Source organism: Lissotriton helveticus, chromosome 8, assembly GCF_964261635.1.
Source record: "Lissotriton helveticus chromosome 8, aLisHel1.1, whole genome shotgun sequence".
NCBI lineage: Eukaryota > Metazoa > Chordata > Amphibia > Caudata > Salamandridae > Lissotriton > Lissotriton helveticus.
The window spans coordinates 45706771-45718735 of NC_136069.1; the positions used below are offsets into that span (position 1 = coordinate 45706771).

Sequence of the window (11965 nt, forward strand, 5' to 3'; positions counted from 1 at the left end):
TTTGACAAGTGGAATGATTTAAATGTCTGTCCAAGGTTGAGTCAAGGGGAAGATTGAAATCTCCGCCTACTATCAAGAGTTTTTCACTCAGAATTTCTTTCAGGGAATCTGTTGAGGAATCCCAAGGACTTATCTAATTTCTTAGGGATACCTCTAACCACAGATTCTTCATCTTGTGCATACCTCCAGGCGCCAGACTGGATTTGGAGAATTTTCTCAGCAATTCCCTCGTGCATTGGTTGGTGGCATTGTGGAGCTCCACATCATGCCTGTCCAGCATAGGAAGTGATGTTGGTGCTCCTACGTAGCTGCCCCCTCCGCAAGGCGATTGCAGTTCCTTTCTTTCCGCACCTTCTAACATGGATCCACACCTCACTTCCTCGAATTCTGTCAGGCCCGTCAAACTTAATTTTTTGTGATTTGGAAACATTTTCCAGTTTGTAAGGGACATGTTTCCCCCAGAACAACAGGGTTCAATCCCTTCAAGGATTGTCACCAGCAAATGTCTCCGACAGACCAGCACAATGTCTGTCTCTGGTGTTTCAGCTCCTCGTACAACTCTGCCTTTTGTGACAAATGCACTTGGGTGAATCTGATGCAGCGCTACTCCGGAAATATTTTCTACTACCATGTCACCTTTCCCTGAAGTACAAAATCATACATCTACTTGTCAGTGGGGCCCATAACACAGCGAGTCACTCACAAAACACTTCCATCCTACTTCATGGATCGGTGAGATTCAAAGGTGAGCTGCTGTATCATAGTGGGGTGTCTAAACTAAAACTGACTATTTATACTATTTACACCTGCAGTTTAAATTAGTTTACCATGGTTTTTCATTGACAAAACATTTATTTAGACGCGCCACCAATAGGGTTGATGAATCTGCTAGTGAAAATTAGGCGTAGGAAAATACAAGACCAGCTTAATTCTCCATTTATCTAATTTTTATTAAAGCAAAGTTTAGCATGTCTAAAGAATGTATTCACTTTATTTATTTATTTATTCAAAACGACATTAAAAAGGAATAAGAATTTTATTTCAAACAGTTAATTTCATTTATTTCTGAAATTCAGAAATAGACATTTTATTCTAAGTTAGAAATGCAAGTATTAGCAAAAGACAGATAGTTCCCAAAATTCATTTGCTCCTACTTCTCTAACTTTCCTGACTAATAACCTCACCTAAAATTCAGACCTCATTCAGAAGAAATAGAAAATTATTCAAAGTCTTACATCTCAGGAAAAATCAGCATTCCGACAGCATCTCTGGAGGAAATCGAAGAGAAATTTTTTCTTAAGTAAAATCAGCACTTTTTATACCTTTTTCACTAACTTTATCTATCTACAAAAGTAACTATCGGCATAAACTCGAGTTCTGATTGGACAATTTAGGGGTGGATGAGCATTAACTCATCTTTTTAATATTCATCTTCCGTTGTGTCAGCTAAATGTTAATGGGTCCTTTGTTTAAGAAAATGTATGGCCTAGTCACGTTCTCAAATTGATATATCCAAACATGTTCCCACGTTATACAATAGTGACAGCCACAGTTGTTGGCAGTCATCTGTATTCTCGGGACATGGTGGCCTTGAACCTCGCTGTTCAGGCACAGTCAGCTCACATTCATTCTCGGCTTTATTCGCGCATGCGTATTTCTCTTATGGCCACAGTAAAAGAGTGACTCCATTTTCTGATAGGCCTCATGAGTCAAAATGGGAACTATCATAGAAACAAACATAAATAAATGTTAAATATGGAACTATAGTCCTTCTGTTTACCTCCCCCCATACTAAGGTTTCCCTGTTAGTTATTACCTAGCAAACAAGCTACATTTACGCAATTTATACTCACATATCCTTCGGTTTCTGCCACAAATACATGTACAAAAAGCACATTTATGCTATTCTCGATTATATGATAGCTGCTCATTAGTTCAGGACACGACAGAATCACATAATTAGTTAATTATGATCGCAACATAATCAAAATTTGTTTCCCACGTGTACTTGTGTAGGTGCATTTCTTATTCTAGTTGGTTAATTCCACACATCACTCAGTTAGTTCAAGTTATGGTTATGGAAGTACAATTTCACAAGGGGTATACAAAATGTTGTTTCTCCACCTTGCTCCATCAAATCCAAAGGCAACCCTAGACCAAATGGTCAAGTTCTTTGTCGTGGAGCACCATCAAAAGGCTTGACAGGCCTGGTACTGCTCGAAGTCGTGGACAGGGATGTGTTTTTGTTCCAGAGGCTGATCCAGCAAGTGGTTTTCTTCCTGATCAAAGTCATCCAGTAATTCAAAGAAGAAGAAGCATAGGAAGTCAATGCACAGTTCCCCCTCATACAGCCAATTCCATCACTAGGAATTATGTGGCGCCCAGGGTAGCTGTAAGTAGAGGTCTCGGTCTCCAACTTCGGAACTGATCCCGGCTTTAATTCCCATTCAACCCAAGTACCTGGGTCCATTGGCTAAGCCGCAGCAAATACAGGCTTTCAAGTAGTCCATGCGATGTATCTTCTGTACCCTACCAAATCCCTCTGGCGTTCCTCCAGGCCTTATGGATCCAAAGGGGCCTCCAGTCAGTTTATTGCTTCCAGATCTGTCTCCAATGCTGGCTGTGCCTTCATCCTTGTTCTGGGGTCAGCCCCAACTCCTGGCCCAAGCCTTGATCGTAGGCCCCTCACAGCATCATGATCGGTGCCAGAACCCCAAGCAGGAGCCAAGTCATTTATGACTCATAAGAGTATCCACCGTGATCTTCACCGAAGTTGCACCCACCATGCCGATTTGCTTACTCTGATGCAGAAACGCTTCTACTACACTATGGCCTGTTTGACCCAAAGGACGATGACAGCTCACAGGTTTATGATGATGAAAATCTACTTTTGTACCTATGAAATGCTAGTGGCTTCAATACCTCTCCTGATACTGGCCTACACACACCAACTGCTGGTACAACCACAGAAGACTCTGCCTCCTTCGTCATGGTAATAAGGAGGGCATTAGTCACTAAGGTCAGAGCAAATGTCCTCACAGTAGTCTTGCACCCAGGACAGACCTCCCTAGAGCCTCTTGTTCCTTTAATGAGGCCCTCACCAACACGCTGCCGGGGACTGGGTCGGAGCCAGGATCTTGCCCACTGGTTAATAGACAAATAGCAAGGGGACACAGGCCTTCCAACAGGAAATCCTGCCTTTTTCCCTCAATATCTCACACTGGAGAGCCTAGTACTTGAGGCCTCCACCAGCAGGCTACCCCTCAATGCATTACCCACCACTTCACTAGATAGAGATTAGAAGAGCATTGAGATGTTCACAAAATGTACGTCTTCTGTGCCAGTCTTGCTGTATGTTCCATCAATTCAAGCTGTCTCCTGGGATGCTACAGGCATGCGTTGTACAACATGGTGGTGGAAAATATTGAAAAGTGACACCTCTCACTTAATTGTGTTTGCAGTTAGACACTTATTAGCTAATGTTTGATATAAATGTAGTAAGATACTTTTGCAAATTTCTACTTGAGTCTTAGCATGTACGAATACCATTTGATTACACATGTGATGCATTTTATTTTGTACGGAGCTCTGAAAATGTGATAAGCGCTTTTCACTTTAGAATATTGTTCTACATCGTATGCAGAATTGCACCGCCTTCACTAGAGTATCTTTTATATACTGCATTCTAAAATTATTTTATTATACTAAATGTTGTTATTTCTGGGGAGCTTGTTGTATTTAATAGGTGTGGTTTACCTTCGCAACTACAACACAAACTGTTTTTATGAACAGGAAGTGGTTTTTATATATTTCGTATGTATTTCAATTATTTATTGGATACTTTGATTGTTTCTGGAGAACCGAGTAAAGTATTAACTACTACTACTACTAGTGGTGGAGATTTGGCCAGTAGCCCCGGAGAAGCTCAGGACAAACCTCCAAAGAATAATACAAAAATGGTCAAGACGCATCAAAGTATGTGAATCGCTCAGGCCTAGACCGTACTGACTACGTGGGTAGGGCCATTGGGACAAGTGTGGTGTTTCTACTCGACAGTTGAATTCCCTCCTTAGGGTTCTCATGTGACGACCAACAATCCCTGATGGACATGCTATTTGATGTATACGCCTCTTCAAAGATAAGGCAGACTTGCATTGGAGCACTTATGCAACAATTTCGACCTGTTGAGGATTTTGAAGAGGGTAACAGCAGAGGTCATGCCAAACCTGGCCTAAGGAACAACAGGTCTTTTGTGCCAAAGGTAGGGTATCTGGCTGTCAGTGTCCAGGTCCCCTGGGGCAACAAGCTACCCAATGCCCCATCTGACCCTCTGCAAAACCACTTTTATTTGCTCTCTGCAGTGCACAGTCACCGCAGGCCAGCTCATCTTTTACATCCAAAGCTGCCATAGGAAAGACCAGTTCAAAATGCTCGCCCTGGTCCAAGCTCTGTCGTCCTTGGACCCAGAAATGGAAGTAGCAATCAAGAAATAAGCACATATAAAAAGGAAATACTGCGAGTAACAATATTCAGTGCCGATTGCCTCTTCTAAACAAAAGAAAATAAAATAAGTGCATGTTCCACATAACTGGATTTTCTGTCAATAGTTCACATTCAAGTGCATCCAGTTGTAGGTTTACGTTATTTACGGTTAAACTTCACCTTAAATGATAGCAAGTTGTATTGGAGTATCTCAAACTGTCATCAGAATGTCTAGCGTCTTGTTTATTTACCATAAAACTTAGAGTTAACTTCTTTGTCCGAAGTCTTAGAAATGCACTTATTCCATGTTTCTTTCCTAGCGTAAAAGGGAAATTGAGTTTACCAGCGTATCTGCGAGTGGATTAGGTTTACCGTAGTAGATGCTGCATTGCATGGTAACCTTCCGTAATTGTAATTTCTTCTTTTACAGGAATTATGGCAGAAAACACCTGAGTGGAAGAAGGAAGTATGGGACCAAAGGCCTCTAGAAGACATCCAATTTACAAGCTGGAAGTTTGGAGAAGGCCTCCTAGGAACTGGAATCGGGTAAGTGCTACAACCAAACGAGGCTAAGCAAAAAATCCATGCAGGGGCGTTTTAAATATCCTCGCCTCTCCGCTGCTAGCCTCATTACATGTGTTGCACGTTTAACTGTTTGCACATGTATATGACCTTGCACAGACATGCCGTAGAGATCTGGGACCTTCTCCACACCCTCTCGCCAGATGTCACCTTCTTCACAGAAACCTGGACCAACGCCACCTCCGCCCCAGACATCGCCACCACCATTCCTGACGGATACAAGATCCAGAGGAACGACCACCCAACCGCCCAGGAGGAGGACTCGCCATCACACACAAGAGCTCCCTCCTACTCTCCACCTCCACCACTAGCGACTCCTTCACAACCACTGAACACCTTCACATCCAGATCCAGGCCAACCCTAGAACCAAACTTCACAGCACCCTCGCATACGGATCCCCCGGACAATGCGCCTCGTTCGCCGCTAACGTCGCTAACCTCATTGAACCCCAAGCCACCGCCTCCATGGACTACATACTCATCAGAGACCTGAACTTCCACCTCGACAACCCCAATGCCCCCAACTCCGCCCCCCTCCTGGACTGCCTCGCTAACCCCTACCCACAAGGCAGGAACCACCTTCCACCCCTTCTTCGCAGGTGGGAATAACATCTGCTTCAGCGACACCACGCAACCCCTATGGACAGACGACCACTGCGTACACATCCTCGTCAACAAACCCACCCTGCCCAAACCTACACCCCACCCTCCAAGAAGAAACTGGAGCAAAGTCACGGAGGAGTAGCTCAACTCCACCCTCAACCACGGTGCCCCCACCACCTCGACCAACACCACCCTCGCAGCCAAAGAACTCCACAGATAGATCACCAACTGCGCAGACAAGCTCACACCCCTCCACAACCCCGACAGACAGCACCCCAGGAAGGCCGCCTGGTTCACCGCTGACCTTCAAGAATCCAGGCGGACCTGCAGACCTCTCGAGAAGAACTGAAGAAACAGCAAAACCTCAAAAGATCGCACCACCTACAAGAACGCCATGACGGAATACCACCAAAAGGACCTTCATCCAGAACAAGATCCTTTCCAACTCCAGCAACTCCAAGGAACTGTTGCGTCATCCAGGAATTCACCAAACCTCCCCAGCGAAACCACGGACATGACCCCCTCCCTGGACCTCTGCATCAAGCTCGGCGGCTACTTCCATCTGAAAATCAAGGGCCTCAACGACAACTTCAACGACCAGAGTTCAGACTCCGAAACCACTCCCTCCTCCAGCAACACCAGCCAGCCACCATCTCCTCCTGGACACCAATCTCCACGAAGACACCGCATCAACCATGAAAGGCATCCACTCAGGAGCCCCAACGGACCCCTGCCCCGCACATCTATCACAGAGCCGCTGCCGCCATCGCTCCGGAACTTTGATGCACCATCAACACCCCTGTTGAAACCTGCATCTTTCCCGATAACTGGAACATGCAGAAGTCATACCCCGACTCAAGAAGCCATCAGCAGATCCCACGGACCTCAATAACTACCGACCCATCTCCCACCTCCCCCTCGTGGCCAAAGTCCCATAGAAGACCGTCAACGTCCAACTCATAAAATTCATCAAAGAGAACTTCCTTCTCGACCCCTCCCAATCCGGATTCTGCAGCAACAACAGCACCGCCACCTCAGACGACATCCGTACCCTCCTCGACCAAGGACACACACAGCCCTGATCGTACTCGACCTATCTGCAGCTTTCAACACCGTCTCCCACCACACACTGACCACCAGACTCAATGACTCCGGCATACAGGGAACCGCCCTTGACTGGCTCAGCTCCTTCCTCACCGGCAGAACCCAAAGAATCAGACTTCTACCCTTCCTCTCCGAACCCACATAAATCAACTGCGGAGTACCCCAAGTATCTTCGCACTGCCCCACGCTCTTCAACACATAGCTCTTGTTGGATTATTACATCCTTTACCTGTTCCATCCACACCTTGGCACACCGTCATTGTCAGACAGCACGGGCTCAGCATAGTATCTGACGACACGCAGCTCATCCTCTCCCTCACCAAGGACCCCACCACCACCAGACTCAGCTTCCAGGAAGGAATGAAGGATGTCGCGTCCTGGATGAGCAGCAGCTGCCTGAAGTTTGACATCAGATGGGCCCCCACCCTGCACATCTTCAGGAAGACCCTCAAGACCTTGCTCTGCGACTGACCAGAGTTTCTCCCCTCACCCCCAGTACCTTGAGACCCTCACAGGCGATTATCATGCTTAAAAATTTCCTGAGTGATTGATTGATGCAGGTAAACGCCTAACTAACATACTAGAATACTGCTATAGAACGTGTGATGAGTCATCAAAAATGCATACAATTTTAGAAAGCAATTTGGCAGTTTACATGTGAGCATGATATTTGACACACTGAAACGAGCAACATGTCTCATTTATCTACTATAGCATAATGCAACACAAGCGTTGAGGGCATAGATCCAGTGCGCACAAGTCACAGTTCAAAACTATTGAATCACAGTTCGGTGTTGACGCTCAACTCTCCGTGGTCCACAGCTCCAGGCCACTATTCATATAACAATTACTACTTATAGAAAAGGAGCGTCTTCTAAGTATCTACAATTATATCAGTCCATAATTGACATTCATCCAAAGAAACATCGGCAGGCCAGATTTTGGTTGCAGTGAGGTGTTCAGGTTTATCCCAGAAATATCTTAAACAGCGTCATCTGTTCAGTATCAGGTAGTCTTGACAGCTTATGCGTTTCGTCCTCACCAAGGACCCCATCACCACCAGACTCCTTAGTCTTAAACTGAATCTTCCTGAATTTGTTCCTTAGTCTTGCGATTCAGTTTCTAGTCAATTGCAATATCCATTTGATATTGGGTATCTGCTTAAACCAGTCCAATTTAGGAAAGTGCTTCCTGCGATCATATCTTCTGTGGGGCCGGTGATAAACATGTCCCTTGCCACGGCAACCATGCCCAAGGCTTGGAAACAGGCCAAGGGGATAGCCCTGCTCAAAAAACCTTCTCTGGAGCCGGCCAAACCAGAAAACTACCGCCCTATTTCCTTACTCCACTGGGCAGCAAAGATCAACTCCCTCCTGTCAGGCTTCCTGACCTTGAACACCACGCTGGACCCCTCCCAGAATGGCTTTCGACAAGGCCACAGCATGGAGTCTGCTCTCCTGGCTGTGATAGAACACCTCTGGTCAGCACTAGACGCTGGGCAAACATCGACACTGATTCTTTTGGATCTCAGTGCCGCGTTTGACACGGTGTCCCACGCCATTCTGCTACAACGCCTGGAGGAGGCGGGGATTACTGGTTCTGCCTTGGAGTGGCTTACCTCGTTCCTCCGTGAGAGGTCGTTTGTGGTAACAGTCCCTCCCTATGGCTCCGGCATGCACCCCATCAAACAAGGGGTACCCCAGGGTTCCTCCCTTAGCCCCCTGTTATTTAATCTCTACGTCCAACCCCTGCCTGCGGTGGCTAAGAACAGAGGACTAACCCTGGTCTCCTACGCTGACTATACTCAGCTGGTGGTGGCACTCTCGAATGACACAGAGCGGGACGCCCTTAAATTTCAGGGCGATCTGGCAGCAGTCTCTGAGTGGATGACCACCAACTGCCTCCAGTTGAATGCCAGAAAGTCGGAGGTATTGCTGGTAGGGAAGAACCATGGTTTGTGGAGTTAACTCTGGTGCCCTGACAGCCTTGGTAGTTGCCCCCTCCCAAGCAGGTCATAAAAAATCTGGGGGTGTGGCTGGACTCGTCCCTTAGCTACCGGATTCAAACCAAAAAGGTGGCAGGGACCTGCTTCGGGCTATTACTGGGGCTCAGACCCGTATTGGGTTTCTTTGATCCACACACACGTCACACCATCATTCAGGCATCAATAATGCCAGGATTGGACTATGCCTACTCTCTGTATCTGGGGTCCAATAAGGCTGACATTTTGAGGCTACAAAGGGCCTAGAACGCAGCAGCAAGAACCCTTCTTGGCCTGCGCAGGTCCTGCTCGGTGTCAGATGCCATTCGTCGGCTGCATTGGCTGTCGGTGGCCAGGCAAATTGAATTCAAGGCGTTCTCCATCACTTTCAAAGCACTGAAATTCACCACCCCTAGCATCCTGGCCAACCTGGTTTTGCCTTATGTCCCCTCACGTCATCTCCGCTCACTAGGTCAACACCTGGTGGTGGTTCCCAGGAGCGGAGAGTCTCCTTCTGCAGTAGGGCGGCCCGCCTTTGGAACTCACTCCCTAATCAATTCAGGAAGGCCATTAAAACACTCCTATTTCCTGCAGCGTAGCCTGTGCCCCTGCTCCATCCGAACGTGTCAGTTGCTCTGCTGTCAGCCCCAGGACGCCCCTTTGCTGGGGCAGCTGTTGCGCTATACAAGTTGTGGTAACATTAACTTTGAGTAAATTCTGTTCTACTTCTTGTCACTTCCTCCCTAAGCGTGAGATTTTCTTGCCTTAATTGCTGCATTTCTACAGTTAAGCCACAAATTATTTCAGTTAGGTGTGAGGTGTCAGCGGAGGTCTGTGAGAATTCCATGACTAGTTGTCGCCAAATAGGAACAAGGTGTTGTGGCTTAGCCTTCTGCTATGATAAGCCACTCACTTGAACTCTAGGTTGTTCCGCTTTGGCGAAGACTGTTCCCTAGTCCCTTTGGACTAGGACAAGGTAGAAGGAAACACTTGCGAGTCCGAAAGCACCAAAGGGGAAAGGGAATTGAGATGAGAGACAAGAGAAAAAACAGGAAACAAACCGATGTTTCTGGATGAGCTGGTCTAAACTGTCTCTCAGGGTCTCGGAATGATTGTGGTCGTTCCAGGATGTTGGGTCTGAATATGTTCAAACTCTTGTGAGGAGCATCAAAATTGCAGTAATGAATGCATGTACTAGAAAAGAAATATAAGTATTACATATGCAAAGCTCACCTAACAAAACCTTCAACCCTATTAAACATATTCCTACATAGGTGTGCGAAATAGTGATTCTTCACAGAGGAATGTCAACTTACTTCCAACAGGGCTAAAAGACATTGGCAAAGCCAAGAGCTCTTGCATAGGCAAGACCTATTGGCTTTGCCACTGCTTGTCTTTCCCTGCGTAAAAGGGAAATTGAGCTCACCAGCGTATCTGCGAGTGGATTCGTTTTACCGTAGTAGACACTGTGTTCCTTGGTAACCTTCCATAATTGTGTTTTCTTCCCTTACAGGATTTCCGGCAGAGAACGCCGTAACCGAATAAAGAGGGACGGGGCCAGAGGCCTTTGGAAAATGTTTGATTCAGTAGCCGGGACCCTGGAGACTGCCGCCTAGGTACTAGAGTCAGGTAAGTGATACAACTAAACAAGGCTAAGAAAGAATCCATGGGAGCCATTTAAATATCCTCGCTGCTCCGCTGCTAGCTTCATTACATGTGTTGCACGTTTAACTGTTTGCACGTGTATCTGACACTGCCGGTAGGTACATAAGGAGACTGATTAAAGAATTGTGCATTCACCATGCTCTGCTTCGGGTGGGATATGTAGAGATGTGAGAGATGTGGTCATACCCATAACAATATGAAGCACAGATCATGAATTTGAACCACCAGCTGTATATCACATTGACATACTAGGAATATGTAACAGAATGGTAAAAAATACAGTGTGATCAACATGAACAAACCCACTCTGTTTGTGAGACTTCTGACTGGAGCAATACTGAACAATTTATTTTTGTTTAAATGCCTCACTGTACAAGACTGAAATCAGATCCATCCCAACAACATATGATGGCCACTGGACTTTCTTCCATTTTTGAAGGGAGATTGAGCACAAAATAAAATGTGTAGTATAAACCTGAAAGACCACTTTAAGATGGCTGCTGGTCTAAACTTTCTATCCACAAGAATTAGAGCCCCTCGCAGATAATCAGGCATACGCATCACAATCTGACATGCTAATCTCCATGATGTTGTAATATGGCTGCCACTCCTCTCCTCTTCCTAGAGGAAGTTGATGTCAGTCACACCAGCACCTCCCGTTGCTTTAAGCAGACTCCACACAACGAGAAGCTGCCCACCTTGAATGTGCTCAGACGACGATAGGAAAGAAAAATCTTGCTTACTTAAACTAAACTTCCCGGCAGCCAGGCGATCGCATTGTGTGCCTCTGTGAGTTCAGTGAGTCTTGGGCTATTAACGTTGGCTCATCACCAGGTGAACTAAGTGGCAAACCAGGTACTTGTCGATGCAAAATGTATTTATTTATGAACAGAAGAAGTACTGAAGCCCTAGACCATTCCAGGCATCGTCGATCTCAGCACTCGCCAACGGTCAAGTGAAGAACCCTGTAGACCGCACATTCCACCATGGAGTGGATAAGCTGCAGAGTCCCATCTCTAAATGCATCACATAAGACAGAAAACTACAGAATCTTAGTATGATAGTACCCATTTTTAAAACTGGGGATGATAGCCACAATATGAGTGGATTACAGCTATGGAGAGGGCCTGTAAAGTCCAAAAGGTCCCCCAGAGGCAGTGGGCAGCTATCCCGTGGCTCTCCTTTGCAGACAAAGGTAGAGACAACCATTTGACAGTAAATGAAGAGGATGCAGACAACCATAAAGTTTTGAAGGAAGCACTTATTGATGGGTTAGGACTTACCTGTGACGAATACAAGATTACGTTCAGGGATACTCAGAAAACGTCTTCAGAAGACTGGGTTGTTGGGCAGTTAAGGCTGGTCACATGGTAGTAATGTACATAACTATACAGGACTGTATAATTTGATAATTAGAGAAAACATCCTTAATAACTGTTTGTCTGAAAAACTGCACCAATACCTGGTGGACTCAGATCTGACCTCTCTCCAAGAATTGGGAACGAAGGCAAACAAAAGAGTTCGCTCCAGGGTGAGCAATAATTCTCA

At 46.0% G+C, this 11965-nt stretch overlaps 1 long non-coding RNA gene across 1 annotated transcript in view; it reads left to right on the top strand.

Moving 5' to 3' along the window:
• The window catches only part of LOC144771454 (uncharacterized), a 41536-nt gene extending 36556 nt beyond the window's left edge, over nt 1-4980 (top strand). The window contains exon 3 of the long non-coding RNA XR_013599286.1: nt 4913-4980. This is a non-coding gene — a long non-coding RNA (uncharacterized LOC144771454). The remainder of the gene's footprint in view (nt 1-4912) is intronic.
• The last annotated feature ends 6985 nt before the right edge of the window (nt 4981-11965 follow it).